Source organism: Pleurodeles waltl, chromosome 5, assembly GCF_031143425.1.
Source record: "Pleurodeles waltl isolate 20211129_DDA chromosome 5, aPleWal1.hap1.20221129, whole genome shotgun sequence".
In the NCBI taxonomy this organism is placed as follows: domain Eukaryota; kingdom Metazoa; phylum Chordata; class Amphibia; order Caudata; family Salamandridae; genus Pleurodeles; species Pleurodeles waltl.
In genome coordinates this window covers 1,091,478,988-1,091,503,490 of record NC_090444.1, presented here as the reverse complement: position 1 = coordinate 1,091,503,490, position 24,503 = coordinate 1,091,478,988, and positions in this window count along the sequence as shown.

Here is a 24,503-nt window from a genome sequence, read left to right as displayed (position 1 = left end):
CTTCCCCTGCAGCCTTGGATGGCGGAAGTGCCATGGCTAGTGTTATAGCTCAGATTGTGCTCCAGCACCAGGCCCCATATACATCCTCCAAAAAGAACAAGTGCTGGACAGAATGCTTAACAATGTCAAGCATTCACCCCCAGTACAGAGATCTGGGTCTAAATCCATCGTTTTTTTGCTGCCCATGCCATTCCAGTTTGGACCCAAGCCATATGCAAATCAGTCTTGACCATGTTCCCCATGAGAACAGTCCAGCCTGAATTGCCAGGCCAGGTCTTGCCTGGACTAGAAACAAGCATCCTGGGACTGGTTTCGGGGTTTTACCCCACATCAGCCAGGCTAGCTTGAATCCCGTGGCATGGGAAGCACAGAACCCACGTCTAATGCTGAACAAGGTTAAGCAGCCCCCCCCAGTACAGAGATCTGGGCCTAAATCCATCATTTTTTTGCTGCCCATGCCATTCCAGTCTTGACCCTGTTCCCCATGGGAACAGTCCAGCCCAAACTGCAAAGCCAGACCAGGCCAGGCCAGGTTTTCCCTGGACTGGAAGCAAGCATCCTTGGACCGGGTTTGGGGTTTCACCCCCACATCAGCAGGCTAGCTTGAATCCAGTGGCATGGGAAGCACGGGACCCACGTCTGGGCATACCCTTCCCACTTAGGGCGACAAATGCAAAAAGAACAATTGATGGACGGAATGCTGAACAATGTCAAGCATTCACCCCCAGTACAGAGATCTGGGCCTAAATCCATTGTTTTTTTGCTGCCCATGCCATTCCAGTTTAGACCCAGCCATATGCAAATCAGTCTTGACCCTGTTCCCCATGGGAACAGTCCAGCCTGAACTGCCAGGCCAGGTCTTCCCTGGACTGGAAACAAGCATCCGGGGACTGGTTTCGGAGTTTCACCCCTCATCAGCCAGGCTAGCTTGAATCCAGGTTGAAGGTCAGTTAGCAAGTAAGTGAACAGATAGAAAATGGCAGACACGTCCGCGGCGGTGCGTGCCGTCACCACCGGCGTACATCACCATTGGCTACTGTACCCCATAGGGCCCAATGATATCCAATGAGGAGTTGCACGGCGGTCCTCGACCACCTCCTGCAACGGCCCACAACATCAGCGGAATTGCCTCATTTCCACTTGTCCCTCCACACAGGTCAGACGGCCGCCATTTCAGGGAGGGGCAGGCCATGGCACCTAACTGAGTCACATCTGACATAAGCACATTTACGGAACTACATGTTAACATACTGTTTCTGTGACAACATGCAAGGAGATGGAGACATACCCCCGTGTACAGACCCCTGGTGGACTTGGCAACAATGGAGGACAGGCACATTATCCTCACCTATAGACTTGACAGGGCCACAATCCAAGAGCTGTGTGCCCAAATGGAGCCAGACCTGATCTCAGCTATCCGTCACCCCACTGGGATCCTCCCTCTTGTGCAAGTCCTATCTGTGCTCCATTTCTTGGCAAGTGGATCCTTCCAAGTGACAGTGGCCATGGCTGCAGGGATGTCACAGCCTATGTTCTCAAACGAGCTGACCAGGGTGTTGTCTGCTCTGATGAAACACATGCGCAGCTACATCATTTTCCCCCAGGTGGAGGATTTGGCCACAGTGAAGGCTGACTTCTATGCAATGGGACAGATCCCCAACATCATTGGTGCAATTGATGGAACACATATTGCCTTTGTCCCCCCTGGAGAAATGAACAGGTGTTCAGAAATCGAAAGGGCTTTCACTCTATGAATGTGCAGATAGTGTGCCTGGTGGAAAAGTATATCTCCCATGTCAATGCAAAGTATCCTGGGTCTGTGCATGATGCCTCTATCCTGAGTAATTGGAGCATCCCGTGTGTGATGGCTCAGCTCCAGAGGCACAGCGTGTGGCAAATAGGTGAGCCCATTGTTCCCACCCAGTGTATGTTGGTATATGGGTGTGGGGTTGGCCCTAAGGGTGATAGTCTGGCTAACAGGTATCCCTCGATATTTGCAGGTGACTCTGGTTACCCCAACCTCTCATGGCTACTGACACCAGTGAGGAATACTAGGACAAGGGCAGAGGAATGTTACAATGAGGCACATGGGCGAACAAGGAGTATTATTGCACGCACCTTTGGCCTCCTGAAGGCCAGGTTCAGGTGCCTCCATCTGACATGCTGAACCCTGTGCTACTCAACCAAGAAGGCCTGCCAGATCATCGTGGCATGTAGCATGTTGCACAACCTAGCCTTGAGACGCCAGGTGCCTTTTCTGCAGGAAGATGAGGCTGGAGATGGGCGTGTGGCAGCGGTGGAGCGTGTGGACAGTGACGAAGAGGAGGCAGAGGAAGAGGGTGTGAACAACAGAACAACTATCATACGACAGTACTTCCAGTGACACACAGGTAAGACACTGTAACCTCACCTTCCATTGCTGTTTTGTGTAGAGGTTTGTGTCTGGCTGGCTGCTGTTCCCACTACTATGGCCACTTTTTGTACCCTTTAACATGTCCATTTGCAGATATTTGTGCCCTACTCTGGCTCCTGGTGTACTGACTGCAGCACATTACAGGTGATACCTGTGTGTACATAACTGTACATTCTATTTGCAATGTCTACAGATTGTTAAACAAATACATCCTTAAATCATTTGACATACTCCATACGTATTTTTCCAAGGTTGTTTATTTCAGTGCTGAAAATTAAATGGGGATGTGCAATGGGCTTGGGTGATGGTGGAGGAAAGTCCAAGATAGAGTCCAGTCTATTGGTATCACAGGTTCATTGTCCAATGGGGCATGGGGAGTGGAACAATGGCAGTTCAAGGTGGACAGGGTGACAACCTTGGGAGTCTCATTTCCTGGCGGGGGTTTTGGCAACGTTCTCTGGCTTCTGCCTGGATCGCAGGGACCGTTTGTGGGGTGGTTCTCCTTCTGCAGGGGGTGGGGTGCTGGTGGTCTGTTGTTCCTGTGCAGGGCCTCATCTCCACTAGCATCAGAGGAGGTGGAGAGTTGTTCATCGGTGTGGCTAGTGTCAGGGGCCCGTTGGTGAGTTACTCGCTCCCTCATGGTGTTGGCCATGTCTGTCAGCACCCCTGCAATTGTGACCAGAGGTGTGGATGTCCCTCAGGTCCTCCCTGATCCCCAGGTACTGTCCCTCCTGCAGCCGCTGGGTCTCCTGCAACTTGTACAGTATCTGGCCTTTGGTCTCCTGGGAATGGTTGTATGATCCCAGGATGTTGGTGAGTGCCTTGTGGAGAGTCGGTTCCCTGGGCCTGTCCTCCCCCTGTCAGACAGCAGTCCTCCCAGCTTCCCTGTTGTCCTGTGCCTCTGTCCCCTGAACCGTGTGCCCACTGCCACTGACCCCAGGTCCTTGATCATCCTGTGTTTGTGGGGTTGCCTGGGGTCCCTGTAGTGGTGGACACACTGCTGATTGACGTGTCCTGGGGACAGTGGTATGGGCCCACTGGGTGGGTGCTGTGCTGGTGTTTCCTGAGGGGGGAGGCTCTGTGGTGGTATGGGACTGTGCCTGGGTAACTGACTGTCCGGAGATCCCTGATGGGCCAGGTTGGTCATCCAGATCCAGGCGTGCAGAGCTGCTTTCATCACTGTAGGCCTCTTCTGTGGGGGGACTGGATGTTGCTGGCACCTCCTCTCCAGTGACGTTGTGTGGGGGTCCTGTGGGGATGTAAATGCAGTGTTATTGTTTCTGCATGTGCCATCTTGTGCATGAGTATGTTGCCCTCTTTGGTTGTTATTGTCATGGCAGATTGGCCTAAGTCTGAGTTGTTTTTTGGTTGGCTAAGTGATTGTCTCCAGTGTGCATGCAGTGGTGATGGTTGTCCATGCAGGGCTGTGAGCGGTGTCCATGCATTGGTGTTGCATGCAGAGCTTGGTTGAGGGAGGGGTGGATTGTGATGGTGGGGTACGTGGCAGGTGGTGGAGTGATGGGAGTGAGGGTGGGGGTATGTGATGGCATGCAAGTAGGGGGGTGAAAGTAATAAAGAGTTGACTTACCAGAGTCCAGTTCTCCTGATACTCCTGCCAGGCCCTCAGGATGCAGTATTGCCAAGACTTGCTCCTCCCATATTGTTAGTTGTGGGGGAGAAGGTTGGGGTCCACCGCCAGTACTCTGTACAGCTATCTGGTGTCTTGCATCCAAGGAACGCACCTTCCCCCTTAGGTCGTTCCACCTCTTCCTGATGTCATCCCTTGTTCTGGGGTGCTGTCCCACTGCGTTGACCTTGTCCACGATTATCCGCCATTTCTCCATCTTCCTTGCAATGGATGTCTGCTGCAGCATCACCTGAAGAAGGAAATAGAGTGATATTTGTAAATGTCCCTCATACATTTGTACTGTACATGCTGTATGAAATGGTACATACTGTGTGTTAGGGGCAAGTGTGTGGCATGAAGACCAGTGTTGTCTAGGGGTTGTGCACATGTACAAACACAATTATACATATCATACTTGTGTGGTGCTTGGTACCTACCCATTAGCCACTTGTTGTCAAATTCTCCTGCTTCCATACATTGGGCAAGAGGTGACCTGCAAAATACATAGCTGTGATGTGTACTGCCTGGGAACACTGAATGCACATCGATGAAGCTATCACTGTCATCATAGACACCCTGCTTGCTGATGGAGTGTCAGTGGTGTCTGTTGCAGAAGTAGTGTGCGTAGTGGCGAGGTCGCTGAAGAGCCACATGAGTGCAATCAATTGCACCCTGCACACGTGGGAAGTTGGAAATTAGGTAGAAATCCCTAGCTATCCTTTGCCTTCTGGCCCATGTGTGGGGCATTTGTATGTGGTGATGTACTCCCCTTTTGATGCAGCTCAGTACCTGATGCAGGCATTGGGACTGGGTTGCCTGGGAGATGCCCACAAGGTCACCAGAGACCCTCTGGAATGACCCTGTAGCAAAGAAATGGAGAGCTGCTAGGATCTTAACATAGGCTGAGATGTAGGGGGAGCAGGAGGTCTCGGAGTCAAGATCCTGCTCCCACTCACAAACTGTTAGAAATGGGGTCTCTAGTTGACAGAGGTATACACCTATGTCTAAATAGGGACAATAATCCTAGTCAGGGTAAGTCAATCACAATCCAAATTATCCTATGCCCACCCTCTGGTGGCTTGGCACTGAGCAATAAGGCTTAACCTAGAAGGCAATGTGTAAAGTATTTAGGTAATAAATCACACAGTAACAGAGTGAAAACTCCGTAAAAATACACCACACCGGTTTAGAAAAATAGATGATATTTATCTGAATAAAATGAGGTCAAAATGATAAAGATTCAATAAGTACAAGTTGAAATATCACTTTTGCAGGTTTAAAAAGAGTCTTAAATCTTAGAAATCAACAGTTGTCTCTTGGTTACACAAAGTACATGCTTTGCGTAAAAAATAACACACATGGACACCGCATAGGAGGAGATGCATGGAAAAATAAAGTGTGTGTCGGGTTTTCCAATGCAGCACAGACGTGTCATTTCTTTCCACACTGAAAGGGACTTACGTCATTTTTCCATGTGCAGTCTTGGTTCCTCACTATGATGCGGGGATCTTTTTGACACCCAGGGATGATGCAGAGAAATCCTGGGCACGCTGGAAGAAGTCACAAGCGTTGCCTCGATCCTGGAGGGAGATGCGTCTAATTTTCTGTCGCACTGCAGGTGCTGCATCGATTTTCCACTCTGGGAATTGTCTGCATCATTCCAGTTTGGCCATGCGTCAGTCCGGTAGGGCAGTTCGTCAAATTGTCTGTTGCAAGGCAGGCGCTGCGTCGAATTTCCACTCAGGAAGTCAGGTTGCATTGTTCCGGTTTGGCTGTGTGGCAATTTCTTGGTCGCAAGACAGGCTGGATGTTGTTTACAGCAGGCTGTGAGTCAATTTTCTGTGCACAATTAGTTTCCTAAAGAGATTAAGGTGGTCATTAAAACCCTGGCGGTCGGTGTTAAAGCGGCGGTAAAACCGCCAACAGGCCGGCGGTAAAAAAAATGGAATCACGACCGTGGCGGAAACCGCCAACATAGACAGCCACTTTAACATCCGACCGCCTTGGCGGTACAAACAAACAAGGTGGCGGTAACCGCCAACAGACAGGCGGAAGACAATGTACCGCCCACAGTATCATGAGAGGCCAATCCGCCACATTTTCCGGGGGGGATTCACCGCAAATAAAAACACGGTGGAAACAGGACTTGGAAGGGAAAACGCTCACCTCTACACACTCCACGAGGAACCAGGACGCCATGGAACCGGAACTCCAGATACTCCCTGCCTTTGTCTTCCTGCTCCTCTACAAGGAGCACGAATGCCGGCGGCGAAGACCACGGTGAGTACTGCACCTACGACACAGGGCACGGGGAGGGAAAGAGAGTGACACACACATGCAACAGGCAAAAACCCCACTCCCACCCTCACCCACTACAACACACACTAATACATCATGATACATTACAGTAACACCCCCAACCCACCCCAGAAGAATGCAAAGACAAAAGGAAATGATTGTAATGATTGTGATCTATTAAAATCCAGCATTCAAAAAGATATATACACTATAAACAAATATATACACCAAGAATACAAGTCCAGGTATTGCACCATTAAAGTCTGTGGACCACTGGGCCCAAAATGCATGGGCGAGGCCCACACTCAATACCCGATCAAAACGGAGAGAACACTGCAGGGGCATCAGATAGAAATACAACAGGCACCTCAGGCGGAAGGGAAGGGGGGCACCTCAGCCGGATGAGTGCACAACGCCAAATCCACGAGGGGGCTCCATGCCCACTGCTGTATCCTGGGGAGTGCAAAGCCACAGTCTCACAAGTCTTTTCAGTGGGTGGTTTGCCCACTGCTCTATCCAGGGGAGTTCAAAGCCACAGTCTCACAAGTCTCTCCAGTGGGTGGTTTGCCCACTGCTGTATCCTGGGGAGTGCAAAGCCACAGTCTCACAAGTCTTTTCAGTGGGTGGTCTGCCCACTGCTGTATCCTGGGGGGGTGCAAAGCCACAGTCTCACAAGTCTCTCCAGTGGGTGGTTTGCCCAGTGCTTTATCCTGGGGAGTCCAAAGCCACAGTCTCACAAGTCTTTTCAGTGGGTGGTTTGCCCACTGCTGTATCCTGGGGAGTGCAAAGCCACAGTCTCTCAAGTGGATAACAGTCTCCACTGGTTCTGGAGGGGGCTTTGTGCCCAGAGTGTTTCATCCTGCCAAGGACTGAGGTAGTGGATGTAAATCTCCACTGGTTCTGGAGGGGGCCTTGTGCCCAGAGTGCTTCATTCTGCTTGTGGTGGCCTCAGTAGCGTTGGGGCTTTCGGCGCTCATTGGCCTGCGGTGCTTGTGGCGGCAGTGTCGTTGGCAGCGGTGCTTGTGGAGGCGGTGTCCTTGGCAGCAGTGCTGGTGGTGGCAGTGTCCTGTGAAGCAGTGCTTGTGGTGGCGGTGTCCTTGGCAGAGGTGCTGGTGGCGGAGGTGTCCTGTGAAGCAGTGCCTGTGGCGGTGGTGTCCTTGGCAGCGGTGCTGGTGGCGGCGGTGTCCTTGGCAGCAGTTCTGGTGGCGGCAGTATCCTGTGAAGCGGTGCTTGTGGAGGCGGTGTCCTGGCGGCGGTGTCCTGTGAAGCGGTGCTTGTGGCGGTGGTGTCCTTGGCAGCGGTGCTGGTGGCAGTCTTGTCCGCCGTGCAGGGTTGCGGCGACTTGCCTTTCTTTCTGTGCCCCTTCCCCACCTTGGATGGTGGCGCAGCTGTCTTCCCACTCCTAACTGTACTCCTGGGAGAGACTTTGATTTCAGATGTTTTGCCTTTCTCCGCCGGGCAGTGGCCAACTTTTTATGCTTCCGAGGTGGGGGACTGTCCGTGGTCTGGCTCCTTGGCACACTGGCTGCCCTGCTGCTTGGTGCACTCCAGAAGCCGGTTACTGCTGGCACCACTGTTCCCGCTGATGTGGTGGCTGAGGTGCTGGGTTGGGACCTGGAAAGGCGGGCCCTAGGGGACTGAAGGGGTGGGCGAGGTGAGGAGAAGAGGTCAAGGTTGGACAGGAAAGGATTTTTAGACACACTGGGACGGGTAGATGAAGGGGGTTTGGGAGTGGAGGAAGAGGTAGTGGTTGAAGGAGGTATATGTTTGCCTTTCTTTCTGTGCCCCTTCCCCACCTCGGATGGTGGCGCAGCTGTCTTCCCACTCCCAACTGTACTCCTGGGAGAACCTTTGGTGGCAGATGTTATGCCTCTCTCCTGCCAGGCAGTGGGCAACTTTTTATGCTTCTGAGGTGGGGGACTGTCTGTGATCTGGCTCCTTGGCACACTGGCTGACCTGCTGCTTGGCACACTCCAGAAGCCGGTTACTGCTCGCACCACTGTTCCCGCTGATGTGGTGGCTGAGGTGCTGGGTTGGGACCTGAAAAGGCGGGCCCTAGGGGACTGAAGGGGTGGGGGAGGTGAGGGGAAGAGGTCAAGGTTGGACAGGAAACGTTTTTTGAACACACTGGGACGGGTAGATGAAGGGGGTTTGGGAGTGGAGGAAGAGGTAGTGGTTGTAGGAGGTATATGTTTGCCTTTCTTTCTGTGCCCCTTCCCCATCTCGGATGGTGGCGCAGCTGTCTTCCCACTCCCAACTGTACTCCTGGGAGAGCCTTTGGTGGCAGATGTTTTGCCTTTCTCCTGCCAGGCAGTGGCCAACGTTTTATGCTTCTGAGGTGGGGGACTGTCCATGATCTGGCTCCTTGGCACACTGGCTGACCTGCTGCTTGGCACACTCCAGAAGCCGGTTACTGCTGGCACCACTGTTCCCACTGATGTGGTGCCTGAGGTGCTGGGTTGGGACCTGAAAAGGCGGGCCCTAGGGGACTGAAGGGGTGGGGGAGGTGAGGGGAAGAGGTCAAGGTTGGACAGGAAATGTTTTTTTAACACACTGGGACGGGTAGATGGAGGGGGTTTGGGAATGGAGAAGGAGGTCGTTGTTGTAGGAGGTGTACGTTTGCTGACTTTGGGTGAAGGTGCATGGGCTGGAGGCTGTCGTGAGGTGGATGGCTGTTGGGTGGGTGTGTGGCTGCGTTTGTGTATCTTGGGAGGTGCGCTCACAGACACACTGGGAGAGGACACAGGTGATGTGTGAATGGTAGTGGGGGTGGTGAGTGTACGTGAGCGGGGTGTGGTGATGGGTGTGCTGGTGATGGACGTAGTGGCTGAAGATTTAGTGTATGCAGGTGTGAGTGGAGACGAGACAGGGAGGGAGGAGGGAGACGAGGAGGAGGGGTACACAGTGAAGGCAGTGGATGTTGGTATGTGTGCATGGGTATGATGCTTGTGTGAGTGCCTGTGGGATGTGTGGTGCTTATGTTTGCCTCAGCTTCCCTTGTGTGTTGAGGTGTGTGCATGCTGGTCTGAGGGTGTGCTTGCGATAGGGTGAGTCACAGGTGTTTCGGTCTGGGTGGAGGAAGTTGAAGGGGGGAGGCTGGACACATGGACAATGGCTGCCATCAGTGCTGAGGCCAGAGTCTGAAAAGCTCTCTGTTAGGCTGCCTGACCAGAATGAATGCCCTCCAGGTATGCATTGGTCTGATGCAACTGCCTCGCTACACCCTGGATGGCATTCAAAATGGTAGACTGCCCAACAGTGAGGGACCTGAGGAGGTCAGTGGCCTCCTCACTGAGGGCAGCAGGGCTGACAGGGGCAGGGGCTAAGGTGCCTGGGGTGAAGGAGGTGCCCACCCTCCTGGGTGAGCAGCCATGGGGCACACGCTGAGGAGCTGCTGGGAGGGCAGTGCTGGTAGGGGTGGTGGCGGCTTTACCTGTAGATGCGGGGGGCACAGAGGGCCCCGCCACCGCAAGGGAGCTCCCATCAGAGGAGGAGTCCGTGTCGCTGGTCTCAGCTCCTGTCCCCGCCGTGGGGCTCCCCTCGCCCTCCGTCCCACTGGTGGCTTCAGACTCCGTTGTGTCGCCCTCCAGGGCCATGTGGGATGTAGCTCTCTCCTGCTCCGGTGCCACTGCTCCTTCGCCTGATGATGCTAATGCACAAAAGAACAGGGAGACCACAAAAAGGGGGGGAAAGACAGAAGAAAGACATGTTGAGTGCATGCAAAACCACTACTGTTGTCGGACACTACAGACGCAGAAGCCCCCTGCACTACGCCGTGCACTTGGAGTTCCCTAATTAATCACAGGGACATGGGGTACAAGGCCTATGCCCGATTGCTGCACACATGGAAGTCACAGGAGCCTGACTAGGTTTAGTTGGCTCTGAACACAGGTGGGGTGAGGTGACACATGGCCTGCCTTACGAAGGGACCTTGCCTACTAAACTCGCCCTGGCCTAGGGGAACCTACAGCCCACCTCCAAGACCCAGACCCCCTCCAATGTGCGCAGAGTCAGCTGAATGAGAATGTACTCACCCCCTTGTGGCTGCTGTGATGCCCTCAAGCGCCCATCCAACTCCGGATGCGCCACTGCCAGGATCCGGAACATCAAGGGGGTCAGTGGGCGACGGGCACCCCTCCCACGTTGGGAGGCCATCCCCAGCTGGGCCTCTGCCGTCTTATTGCTCCAACGGCGAATGTCCTCCCATCTTTTCCGGCAGTGGGTGCTCCATCTGTGGTGGACCCCCAGGGTCCGGACTTCCTTGCCGATGGCACACCAAATATCCTTCTTCTGGTGGGCGCTGACCAACAGGAATAGTACAGGGGAAAAGGAGAACATATAACCGTCCCCACCGTCAAAGTCATTGGCCCGCATCCCTACCCTTGCCATGACGCACATGCACTCACCGTCGTTTCATGGACGCCTCATTCTCCCCCCCATCTTCCATCCACACCACTCCACACAGGCATTGCCCATTCAGCATGCTCACAGTGTACTTACCTGTTTGTCTGGAGGACCGTAGAGTAGTGTGTACTGGGGGAGGACCCCAGCCACTTGTTTTTCCAACTCCTCTGTGCTGAAGGCAGGGGCCCTTTCCCCAGACACATGAGCCATTGTCTCTTCCAGACTGAGGTCACAGCAGCACTTGCAGTGTAGGTCCTCTCCTGTCAAAGATCAGGCATCAAGTGAGTGAACAGAGAGAAAATGGCGGTCACGTCCACGGCGGTGCGTACTGTCACCGCCGGCATACATCGTCATTGGCTCCTGGGACCCGTAGGGTTCAATGTTAACCAATGCAGCATTGCGCTGCGGTCTTCGACCGCCTACCGCGACGGTGTACAATGCCAGGGCAGTTACCTCATATCCCCTTGTTCCACATTACAGTTCTGGCAGCCACCATGTCAGGGGGCCACATGGCATTAATTTTAAATGCGTCACACATTTCTAGGCTTTGCATACACACTAGTACAGGCACATAGCGGATTTATATAAATGTGGAATAAAGTTGTTTTTCGTACCTCAGTGTTGGCTGACTCTCTGCTCGCTGTTCTCCTCCATAGAGCACGTCCGCTGGGGCAGGTGAGGAGATGGCGGCATCCTCCGGTGTGCAGACCGCTGGTGGACCGGTCGAAAATGGAGGAGCGACATGTAATTGTCACATACAGACTGGACGGTGCCACAATCCATGAACTGTGTGCCCAGTTGGAGCCAGACCTGATGTCAGCTATCTGTCATCCTTCAGGAATCCCCCCTCTAGTGCAGGTCCTGTCAGTACTCCATTTCCTGGCAAGTGGGTCTTTTCAAACAACAGTGGCCATAGCATCAGGGATGTCCCAGCCTATGTTCTCAAACGTGTTGTCCAGAGTGTTGTCTGTCCTGTTGAAACACATGTGCAGCTACATTGTTTTCCCTCAGGTGGAGGATTTGCCTACAGTGAAAGGTGACTTCTGTGCCCTGGAACATATCCCCAACATCATTGGTGCCATTGATGGGACACATGTGGCCTTGGTCCCCCCCGCAGGAGTGAACAGGTGTACAGAAACCGAAAAAGTTACACATTCGATGAATGTGCAGATGGTGTGTTTGGCCGACCAGTACATTTCCCATGTGAATGCCAAGTTTCTTGTCTCTGTGCATGACGCTTACATTCTGAGGAATAGCAGCATCCCTTATGTGATGGGGCAACTCCAGAGACACCGTGTGTGGCTATTAGGTGAGGACATGGACCCTATACAGTGTGACTAGGTGTCTTGGTCTGGGGATATCCCTAAGAGTTAGTGTGTGTCTAACAGTTGTCCCTCGACATTTGCAGGTGACTCTGGTTACCCTAACCTATCATGGCTACTGACCCCAGTGAGGAATGCCAGAACAAGGGCAAAGGAACGCTACAATGAGGCCTATGGGTGAACTAGGAGGGTTATAGAGAGGACCTTCGGCCTCCTGAAGGCCAGGTTCCGGTGCCTCTATATGACAGGAGGTTCCCTATTGTACTCACCAAAGAAGGTGTGCCAGATCATCGTGGCCTGCTGTATGCTTCACATTTTGGCTTTGCGACGACAGGTGCCTTTTCTGCAGGAGGATGGTCCAGATGGAGGTGTTGTGGCAGCTGCGGAACCTGTGGACAGTGAAGACGACGAGGAACCAGAAGAATAGGATATCGACAACAGAAACACAGTGATTCATCAATACTTCCAGTGAGACACAGGTAAGAAGACATCACTGCCTACTACATCTGATACCCTTGTTCTACCTCTCATATGTCTGTCACTTTCACCCAGTGTATGGACCCTGAGTTGTCACTTTCCCTTTCAATTTCAAAGATGTGGGTCCCACTGTGTGACATCTGCTTTGTTTCCTCATGGACTAGAGCTGTGTGACATAGGTATGTTGACAATACAATGTATATTGCAGTTTTCCGCAGTTATTGCAAATACACATTTTCGAAAGCACAGACAGACTCCAAATAGTTTTGTGATTTAAGGGTGTTTATTTAAGTGCTAAATAGTGGAGGGGGTTGTAAAATGATCAGGGGTGATGGTGGAGGAATGTCCATGGCCGAGTCCATTCTAATAGTCGCACAGGTGCATTGTCCAAAGGGGCATAGGAAGTGGAGCTGGGGCAGTTTAAGGATGGACAGGGTGACAAAGTGGGACAGAAGGATGACAATCAGGGTGGTCTCATATTTGGTGGGGGTCTTGGCATTATTCTCTGTCTTTGTCCTGGATCTCAGGGACCGTTTGCGGGGTGGTTCTCCATCTGCAGGGGGTGGGGTGCTGGTGTCGTGGTCCTGTGGCGGTGCCTCCTGTCCACTAGCACTGGCGGAGGTGGTGGGCAGTTCATCGTCCAGGCTAGTGTCAGGGGCCCCTTGATGTGCCACAGTGTCCCTCCTGGTGTTGACGAGTTCCTTCAGCACCCCTACAATGGTGCCCAGAGTGGTATTGATGGATTTGAGTTCCTCCCTGAACCCCAAATACTGTTCCTCCTGCAGCCGCTGGGTCTCCTGAAACTTGGCAAGTACTGTTGCCATTGTTTCCTGGGAATGGTGGTAGGCTCCCATGATGTTGGAGAAGGCCTCGTGGAGAGTGGGTTCCCTGGGCCTGTCCTCCCCCTGTCGCACAGCAGCACTCTCAGTTCCCCTGTGTTCCTGTGCCTCTTTCCCCTGAATCGTATGCCCACTGCCACTGTCCCCAGGTCCCTGGTGTTGTTGGGGTGGTGGGTTAGCCTGGGTTCCCTGTAGTGGTGGACACACTGCTGCTTGACGTGTCCTGGGGACAGAGGTATGGGCCCGCTGGGTGGGTGCTGTGCTGGTGTTTCCAGAGGGGGGAGGCTCTGTTGTAGCTTGTGCCAGTGTGAGGGGAGCCGACTGTCCAGAGGTCCCAGATGGGCCAGGCTGGTCATCTAAATCCAGTTGGACAGAGCTGTTGTCATCACTGTGGGCGGAGTGGACATGTCTGGAACCTCCTGTCCGGTGACGTTGGGTAGGGGCCCTGCAGGGGTGTAAAGGCATGATTATAGCATATGTGTGTGCCATGGTGTGCAATGGGTGGGTGACCCTGTACCCCAGTGCTTGCATTCTTATGTAGGACCTTGTGTGCTAAATATTTAGGGGTGTGTGTGGGAATGTGCAGTGGCCATGCATTGGTGATGTGTGCCCATGCTCTGTTGTTGCAGGCAGGGCTTGGTGTTGGGATGTGTGGTTTGTGATAGTTGGACATATGTGAGGAGTTGGAGTGATAGGGGTGAGGGCGAGGGTGGGGGTATGTGATAGCATGCAGGTAGGGTGGGGGGTGAAGTAGTGAAAGCTTTGCCTTACCAGAGTCCATTTCTCCAGCTACTCCTGCGAGGCCCTCAGGATGCAGTATAGCCAAGACCTGCTCCTCCCATGTTGTTAGTTCTGGGGGAGGAGGTGGGGGTCCGCCGCCAGTCCTCTGAACTGCAATCTGGTGTCTTGAGACCACGGAACGTACCTTCCCCCGTAGGTCGTACCACCTCTTCCTGATGTCATCCCGTGTTCTTGGGTGCTGTCCTACTGTGTTGACCCTTTCCACAATTCTGTGCCATAGCTCCATCTTCCTAGCTATGGTGGTGTGCTGCACCTGTGCTCCAAATAGCTGTGGCTCTACCCAGATGATTTCCTCTACAATGACCCTGAGCTCCTCCTCAGAAAACCTCGGGTGTCTTTACAGTGCCATGGGGTGGTGCGGGTGATGTGTGGGGTGGTGTGTGTTGTGATGTGTGGGGTGATGTTTAGGGTTGTGTGGTGTTTTGTGCGTGGATGTTGTGTGAGTGATGGTGTTGAGTGCCTGTGGATGCTAGTTTGTAGATGGTGGTGTCTCTCTCTGGCCTTCAGTCGCAATTGTGGTCGTGAGGGTTTGTGGGTAATGTGGGTGTGTGTTTTATATTGTATTGGGTGTGTGGGAGTGGTGTGTGTATGTTTGTCCAATGTGGTAGTGTTTTGTAAATGTGTGTGTATTTTGAGCGCAGTGGTGTGTACCGCCAATGGAATACCGTGGTTGAAAGACCGCCGCGTGGATTCGTGGGTCGTAATAGTGTGGGCGTATTCCTGTTGGCGTGATGGTGGAGGTTTTGGACTCGCCAGTTTATCACTGACCTTTGGTGTGGTGGACTTGTGTGGGTGTCTAGATTTTGGCGGATTCCGTGCTGTGGGTCGTAATAGCTGTGGCGGAATTGTTTTGAAGTGCACAAGTTCCCCTTTCAGTACAAGCATGTCTACCAGGGTCCCAGTAGGGGGTTTGGCAGTGCACTGTGTGAGGGCAGGCCACTAGCCTTTGAAATGTAAGGGCCAGGTCCTCCACCATTCCAGCCCAGGAAGACCCATTCAATATGCAGATAAGTGCAGGTGTGACTGAGTGTCATGTGTTTGCGGTTGTCTGAGTGAAATGCACAAGGAAGATGTCAACCAGCCCAGCCCAGATATTGATTGGAGATAGGCTGTAAGACACAGATAGATTTTAAGTGTAGAGAAATGTTCACTTTCTAGAAGTGGTATTTCTAAAATAGTAATATAAAATCCAACCTCACCAATAAGCAGGATTTTCTATTACCATTCTGGCATACTAAATGTGACCAGGCTACCCCTTTCTCATCGGAGTCAACCACTCAAACAGTATATAAGGTTAGTCCTAATGCTATCCTATGAAAGGGGCAGACCTTACAGTAGTGGAAAATGAATTTAGGAGTTTTCCACTACCAGGACATATAAAACACACATGTAGATGTCCTGCCTTTTACTTGCATAGTACCCTGCCCTATGGGTTACCTAGGGCCTACCTTAGGGGGGGCTTAGATGTAGAAAAAGGGGAGTTTAAGGCTTGGCAAGTACTTTTAAATGCCAAGTTGAAGTGGCAGTGACACTGCACAAACAGGCCTTGCATTTGCAGGCCTGAGACAAGGTTAAGGGGCTACGTATGTGGGTGGCACAATCAGTGCTGCAGGCCCACTAGTATCATTTAATTTACAGGCCCTGGGAACATGTAGTGCACTTTACCACAGACTTACAAGTAAAATCAAACATGCTAATTGGGAATGAACCATGTTTAAGGGAGAGAGTATATGCACTTTAGCACTGGTTAGCAGCTGTAAAGAGTACAGAGCCCTAAAACCGCAAAAACAGTGCCAGAAAGGTGGAGGGAGGCAAGAAAAAGTTGGTGTATGACGACCCTAGGGCTGTCAGGTCTAACACAAATCATCTCCAAGATGATGTCAGGGAAAAAAAAACTATATGGCCATAACATCTTGGCTTGACATCCCAAAGAGGTAGATCCTTTGTCTGAAGATCCCCTCTACTCTCCTCCTCAAATAATCCTGTTGTATAGCAAGGGGCAAAGCGATAAACACAGCAACATGTTGAAAGGTCTGAAAGGGTTTATTTGTTGCTGCTTTGCCTTTATATATGCAGCAAGCCTGGTGTTGGGAGTAGGATGAGGAGTTTCAGCTGGAACTGGGTGGGGGATGGTAGGCACTTACACAAGTGTGTCAGTATATATTTTTTCCTCATCTGGCCCGAGTGTGGATGATCCAGACTGAGTTCGGATGATCCTCCCTAAGTGCGAATGATCCACCCGAGTGCGGACATAAAGATACTGATCATAACACATACAGCATGGGCTGTAATTTGTGGTTTTATTTACAGGTGCAGAATTATGTGATGTACTGATGTACATTTCATGAGACAACAAGCCCAACAGATATATCAAGCTTTTGGATGTCCATGGGGGAACATGTCATGGGTCATGTGTAGGAGAGGAGTGCTCCAGTGAGGAGGAGGACCGCTTTGCCATTAGGGAAGATTGGCCACTGACATTATCTGAAGCACAAGGCAAAGGAAAAAGTGGGTATGCACCACAAGGAACAGCTACTGCCCAGTTTTTCTGATGAAAAATGTGCATTCCACAACTTCTTCCTCTTAAGTATGGGGTGCATCCCATGACAGGGGTTTTTCTAGGTGTTGAAGTAGGGGGAGGGCGCACACACATCAGAGGCAGAAGAAGTGGATCTCATGTCCGTGACAGCTCTTATTTGTGGCAACACACAAGGCAGCATTGCAGCAAGGAAGGGCTGCTAGTTTTTCAACACAGCAGCAACGTCATGGTGGTAGGCACCCAAGCTGGCAATGAGGGAGTCTTGCTTCTGCTCCATGGACTCCACGATGTTTTGGATAGCACCCAGCAGGTTAGCAATCTCACTGGTGCCATTTTGGTAGCGCAGTTGCTCATGCTTCTGCCTCATGACACCAGCGAAGTCAACCAGGGACTGCTGGAGGCCCCATAGCGAAGAGTATGTGAATCAGATGGCAGCTGTGTTGTCCTTATTCCTTATTTGGACAGATGCACCTATGGACTGCCTCCAGGATGCCCACCATGGTCTCCATCCCCAAATGCACCTTATCTCCTACCCTAGTCTTTTGGAATGTCAGTTCTGGGCCCAGGGAGTTCAGGGCTCTGATTGGGCTTGCATGTGATGTATTTGGATGTTGGACAGATCATCTGAAGCCCCCACAATCTTTGCAAGCCTTCCTGCAACCAGAGATGGTGTCTGGATGGCACCCAGGATTTCCTGGAGCGTGTCAGGCTTTATGGTTTGCAGCTGGTCATCCACATCATTGGAAAAGTCCAGGACAGTCAGCTGACCAGGAGTTATGGGTTCATCCTCTGCAATGAGATAGAGATACATTAATGGTGATCAGTCCTTGATGTTGACATGACAGATGTAGCACTGTCAGAACATCATTTCCAAGGCAGTAGCTGTAGACTGTGCAACCGGAGCGTAATTTCTTTTAACGCTCTCATGGCCCTGTGTCCCGGCCCATATTCATAAGCCCATGCAAAAACCACCATGCATGACTTTTCGTGGCCTTGTAAATATGGACCCCTTTCACACATAACACTGCATGTAAGGTGTCTTCCATGGGTGTTGCTGTGGGTGTTCAAACACAAAATCCATAAAATCCAAAGCAATCTGACATAATCCCAGACTTATAAGTCTAGGAATGTGTCAGATTCCTACACCACCTCAGGGATTGCATCAAAGTGGCTCAATGGGGAGAAATACATTTTTTCTTCCTGTTTTTCACCTTTCTTTGTGTGTCTCATTCTGCAGCATGCATTGAAAGAGGAATATTCCATTAATGATTGTTTATGTGCAGGAAGGTGGCCCTTCCTGTACATATACAATCATCCATGCAATGTAGGCACCCTTGCACTATGGTGCAAGGGTGCCTGTGTTGGGGCTAGGCACAAGATTATGCACCTACTCTGAGGGAAGTACAGGAATGTATTGTATTTCTGTAAATATGGTATGTCCCTGCACTTTGAAAATTATTCAGTGTCACACAGCAAGCTGGCTTGCTGCACCACGCTGCATAATTTCCTCATATATGAGGCCCTCAGTTCAACAGTGATGTGTAGTAAACCTGTTAGTCTTAAGTACTGATGCACAGTTTCACAGTATTTCCCTTTCAAATGGCAGTACCTCTGCATTGTTCTTGCAAGAGAGGGGATGGGCTCTGTCATACTGGGTAGTTTAAGTTTAAGCTCACTGACATTCCGCCAATTTCATCATGATCAGAATTGTTTATCTGCAGACTGAACATGTTATGTGACAGAGGCCCACCCCATTGTTTGTGTAAGTGCCCTCTCTGATTACCCACATTTGCGTCCTGGTTCACTGTTAAGTGCCACACAGTAATCCTACCTAGATCATACTTTACTTCTCACATGTCTACAACATGTGGAATATGTATGCCCATATGAAATGGTGCTACATGTTGCTTTGCGATAGAGATGTATTAGTGCGGCCTCACCCCACATGGTTGTAGTGGTGTGAATAGTGGCAAGTAACAACATATGATTCCCACATCAGTGGGCACACCTACTTCAGCCTGTGTTCTTCCATGAGTCTTTTAATTTGTGACGGCTAAGTTGTTCTTGGTATCCCTTGTTAAGTCTCTGTTTGACATCTTGGATCTTCTAGATGTGGCACCATGGGACAATGTTGCATCAGACTCCCTCCTGGAACATGCTACATGTTCCCCTCAGTCCACATGACATGCAGGTTATAGTCCCACAATAGGAAGTTTTCTACCACCCCTCCCAGGTGTTTCACAAGTGTTGCACAGTCAGACCCAGCAGTGCATGTGGATGTTTGTAGCTACAATGCAGTACACATGTTCATTCCCACCTCCCCAGTATGGACAGTCTCCTAATTCAAACCGGATGTCATTCTGACATACGCAATCAGCATTTACATTGCAAAGCAGTAGCAGTAGCCCACCATGCTTACACTTCATCATTAGTTTGTACACACATGGTCTTGTGGTGTGCATCTCTTACCTTTCCCCAGCCCTCCAAATGATTATTTGCAAGAAGTTTCCGTGGTCCCTTTCATGGTGGCTGACATGTGTGCACTCACCCTGCAATTAGTTTCATTCAGGGTACTATAGATATGCATCTTGCCAAGGCCCCATGTGTGGATACCTGCCATGCTCATTTCTGGCCCCCCTCTCAAATCAGTTATTTCTCCTGTGACACAGCCATTACATTCGGAGGCTCAAAATTCTAGATTAGTGTGCATAGGCCTAAGTGAGACTGAATAGCTACATGGTGCAAGGTGATCTGCATTGTAACAGTCAGGTTGTGCAAGGTGGCAGTGTACATGCTTGGTGTATTTTTCCAGTCCATGTGTTTTGCTGTGTATTGTGGGAGTTGTAGTTGTGGTGAGTACTGTTGTATATTGCACTGCAAGCGGCAAAAATACAGAGTTTAGTAAACTTTGATGCCGCACTTCAACCAATGACGGGAGTAAGGTGAGAGCACTGGACTAGACTGTGAAAATTGTGGGTGGTCAGTGTGTGTTACATGTCTTTGCTGTTTAACCATAAATGTGCCAGCATACTGCCCTTTTGACTGTAGACAGTGTGATTTAGTGCTGTGACACAGCTGCCTGCACCTTATGATATTGCCTAGTTGCCGCATTGCCCCTTGCTGCGACTTACCCTGTGGTCCTTGTTGTTCATGATATGCTGCACTGTCCAGTCCTGGGACTCCTATCACCAACTCATCAGAGATGACGAATGCCACCATCTCCTCCAAGTCATCCAGCTGCTCCTAGGGCACTGGACTTCCACCTCTGGGATTCAATGCTGCCTTGCGGTTGCTGGCCAGTTTCACCTTTGTCGTGCACTTGTAATTATGCCAGTACTTTTTACAATTGATCACTGTCCTCCTGATTTCTGCCACACAGTTGACCTTATCAACAGTGGATTGCCATATGGCCTCTTTCCTCTATAATGGCAATCTAGAGGTGACGAAGAGCTGGTGTTAATGCTCCATTACGTCAGTGATCAGGATGTTATTCTCCTCACTAAACTTGCACTTCCTCTTCCCCTTCACCTGGGAGTCTGTCTGGACATCCTGTCTGGTACTTGGGTTGTTGGGCTTGTCCTGGGGTCTCTGGTATTCTGGGTTCTCCAGGTTTGCTTCTTGAGTGTCTCCTGTTGTGTTTGTTTTAGAAATTCACAAACGTAACACCAGCACTTGCATCAGATTACGTGCCGCTATTCGGTCTAGCATTACTTTTGCCACATTAGCGTAATTTGTTATTGCAACGTGGTGCTCAGGCTAGCATAATTTTTTTTTATGCTTCCAGGATCCTAACACCATGGTGCACCGTTTTGTTAATATGAAACTAACATGCCATTAGGATCTGTCGCACCATAGTGGTAATTCTTCTGACACACCAATGCGCTGCAGCAGCAGTGTGTCATTTCATGTAAATGAGATCTGTGTGTCTTGAATTCATTCACTTCAGGTGGCTTATTTATTTCCTTCATGTAGGCGGAGAATGTTGAGGGTCTTTGGCAGTAGGTCTCCCTTTGTTGGGTGTGGTGGGCAGATAGAAAGTGTGTTTGTAGATGAGCTGAATCTTTTCCATCAAAAAAGGTTGGGAAGCCTTTACAGTTTGGCTGCCGGTTAATTTCCTGTGGGGTATGTTTGTGGTGGCTCAATTGTTGCTGAATGATTTCAAACAGCTTGCCTTTGTGTGTTTTCGTATTGTCTACCTATGGTTAGAAGTACTGCATTTTTCTATTGCATATACATTTTTTAATAGAATTTCTCAGAGTTATGAGCAGTATTAGATGTGGTGCCTGCCTTCACTTCATTATCACTCTACAAATATGAGTGCTCCCCTTTCTTCATTTTTGTGACTGTTGTACAATTGTTGTTTTAATTTGGTTTTGATCCTTTTTTGTCATGGGGGGCTGCAGTGTTCATTCTGTCATTCATACTTCTGTTACAGTGTTCCGTTGTACAATGGAGAGATTTTCCTGGGGATGAAGATTTGTTCGGTATAGATTGTACAGTTCATCTCTATACATATTTCTAGTGATCCTGACCCACTGTCTAGGTTTTACCTCTTGTTTTTTTTGCCTTTGCCTCAGGAGCTGTAATGTGAAATAAGACGCAGTGTTCATCTGACCAATCTCATGCATTTATAGAATCTATGCATAGCATATATGACTGAGAAGATTAGGTCTTTTTTGTGTGTAGGTCCTATGCATGATTACAATAGGTTATACTTTTTTGATGAAATATTTTAGCATGTTCAGATATTGGGCCTTGATTTCACTCCAGTGTAAGTTAAAGTTACCTTGAAAGACTGGGTTTGTGTGTTCTAAAGTATGTGTCTGGTTGTCCCTAGGAGAGTGGTAGGTAAATTGTAATTTGGTCAGGGTTTTGCCCTCTATTAGGATTTAAACTGTCAAGTATTCAGAGGAAGATAGATTCTCAGTTAGAAAAGGTTTGATTTGTAAGGTTGGTCAGTGAACGCATGCAATGCCCCACCTATTCTTTGCAACTAAGACTTAGGGGCATATTTTACAAGAAAGTGGTGCATCAGCTATGATGCACTACTTTTCTTGCGCCCCTGTGCCCCTCTAAAGTCATCATGGTAGTGCTGTATTTACATTATGGCACACCATGGCACATGTTAGCACAATAGCATCAACATTTTGGACGCTATCGTGGTGCATTTGGCGCTAGTCCAGCAATGCATAGAGAGGTCCATTGGAAACAATGGGAGCGTCACTTTAATGCCTGCCTTGGGCAGGCGTTAAAAATGTCGGAGAAAATGTTGCAGTGAAATCTTGTAAATTTCACTGCACCATTTCTTTGGGCCTCCTAACAGGGGGGTCCTGTAGGAAGCAGGCCTATTTTATAGTTGGTTCCTAAGGTACACCTTATATCAGGTCCAGTTATCCCTTATTAGTGAAAAGTAGTCAGTGTCTAGAAGCCAGGCTCTCTGGGGGTAGTGTGGATGAGCAGCCAAGGCCTAACTGCAAAGCTCATGCAATACCACTGTAGTCACACAGTACTCACAGACATAAAAGAAAATACTATGTTACAAAAATAAAGGTACTTTATTTTGGTGACACAAAAGCCAAAAATATCTTAGAGACTAAACTCCCTTAGGAGGTAAGTTTTATACACAGTATATACACACTAGAATGCAGAATTAAATGTAAAAACAGTTATAAAAGTTCAAATAGTGAAAATCACAGTAGTTAGAAAAGGGCCTAGGGGGAACACAAACCATATACTAAAATAGTGAAATGCGAAAGTCGGTTTCCCACCTAGGCAAGTGTAGTGTGTAGAGGGGCGCTGGGAGTATTAGAAAACACCAAAGGTAAGTAATAGAACCCAACCCAGAGCCCAGGAAAGTTGGAGTAAATCACAGTAACTTTCCTAGAACACACAAGTACACTTGATGGAAGATTTTGCAAGAACCAGGAGAGACTGCAAGACACCAACGATGGATTCCTGGACCGGAAGACCTGTGGAAGTAGGGGGACCAAGTCCAAGAGGCACTGAAGAGTCCAGGGAGAACAGGAGCCCCTTCTAACCAGGATGAAGGTGCAAAAGAAGAACCATCGGTGAAGAAGAACAGTCAGTAATGCACCCAAGAAGATGGATGCGAGTTCCTGATTGGTGTAGATGATGTCCCACGCCGGACGGATGATTGCAATCTGGTTTGCATTGCTGGCACACACAAAGCTTGCAGTTAGCAGAAAATGGTGGTGCCCGGGACCAGGAGGGATCTGGTGTCTTCTACCCTGGAGGGGGAGACAGAGGGGGTTCTCAGGAACTTAGATAGCCCTCAGAAGGCCAGGTAGTGTGCACAGGAGTCCCACAGCACGGGGACAAAGAAGGTACAAAAGGACGCCCATTCAGCACTACATAAAGGGATCCCACACCACGGGGGAGCCACGCAGGAGGCTGTGCATCGCAGGAATGAATGCTGGGGGCTAGAGCTGTACAATGCATGAAGAACTTTGAGGAAGGATGCCAACAAGCCTTGGCAACTGCAAAACATGGTGTGTACAGTGGTACTGTCTTGCGTGGGAGGCAAGCTCTTACTTCCACCAAAGTTGGACAACTGGGCTTCAGGAATGTCGGACCCAGTTCATCTACCACCCATGTTGCTGGATCAATGCACTTCTTCAGGAGAGGAGACCCAAGCCAGCGGTTGTCACTGCAGAGGGGTGCTTGCTGAAGCATGGAAGTAACTCCTTCACTTCAAGGGAGATTCCTTTGTTCACTTCTTCACTTCAAGGGAGATTCCTTTGTTCTTGTGGTGCAGGCAGAAGACTGGCTGTCCTCTTAGGATGCACGGGAAACAGTTGCAGTTGCTGGCAGGAGGTGAAGATACAATGTTGCAGAAGTCATCTTTGCTTCTTTGTTGCAGTTGTAGAGTTCATGGAGGATTCAGATGCAGTTTCTTCGGTATGAAGGTGAAGTAAAGGATGCAGAGGATTCCTGCTAGAGTCTTGCAATCCAAATCTGAAGAACCACCCAAGAGAGAGACCCTAAATAGCCCTGAAAGGGGGATTGGTCAGCTAACAGGTAAGCACCTATCAGGGGAGGGCTCTGATGTCACCTGCTGGCACTGGCCACTCAGAGGCTCCCAGAGTGCCCAGCCAACTTGGAATCCAAGATGGCAAAACCCAGGAACACTCTGGGGGACCTGTGAGCACCATCCCTGGGGTGGTGATGGACAGGGGAGTAGTCACTCCCCTTTCCTTTGTCCAGTTTCGTGTCAGAGCAGGGACCAGGGGGCACTGAATCAGTGTAGACTGGATTATGCAAGGAAGGCACCGTCTGTGCCCTTCATAGCATTTTTGGAGGCTCTGGGAGGCTACCCCTCCCATGCCTGTAACACCTATTTCCAAGGGGAGGGGGTGTAACATCCATCTCCCAAAGGAAATCCTTTGTTCTGCCATCCTGGGCTTGAGCTGCTGAAGCAACAGGAGGGCAAAAACCTGTCTGTGAGGTGGTAGCAGCTGGAAAAACTCAGAAGGCTGTAATGGCACTACTGGGGGTCTTCTAAGGAGCACCCATAGTGCATGGAATCATACAACCAATGCTTGCAAAAGCCTTGGGGTATGATTCCAACATGTTTGATACCAAACGTGCCCATATTCATGGTTACCATTGTGAAGCTGTACATAGGTAGTGACCTATGTATAGTGCATGTGTAAAATGGCAGTCACTAAAGGGGTGCATTAATGAGGGAAAAGGGCGCTCAAGGACAAAAAGGCCACAATATAACTATAAGGTGCCCTCACAAGGGACCACACCCATCCCTCGA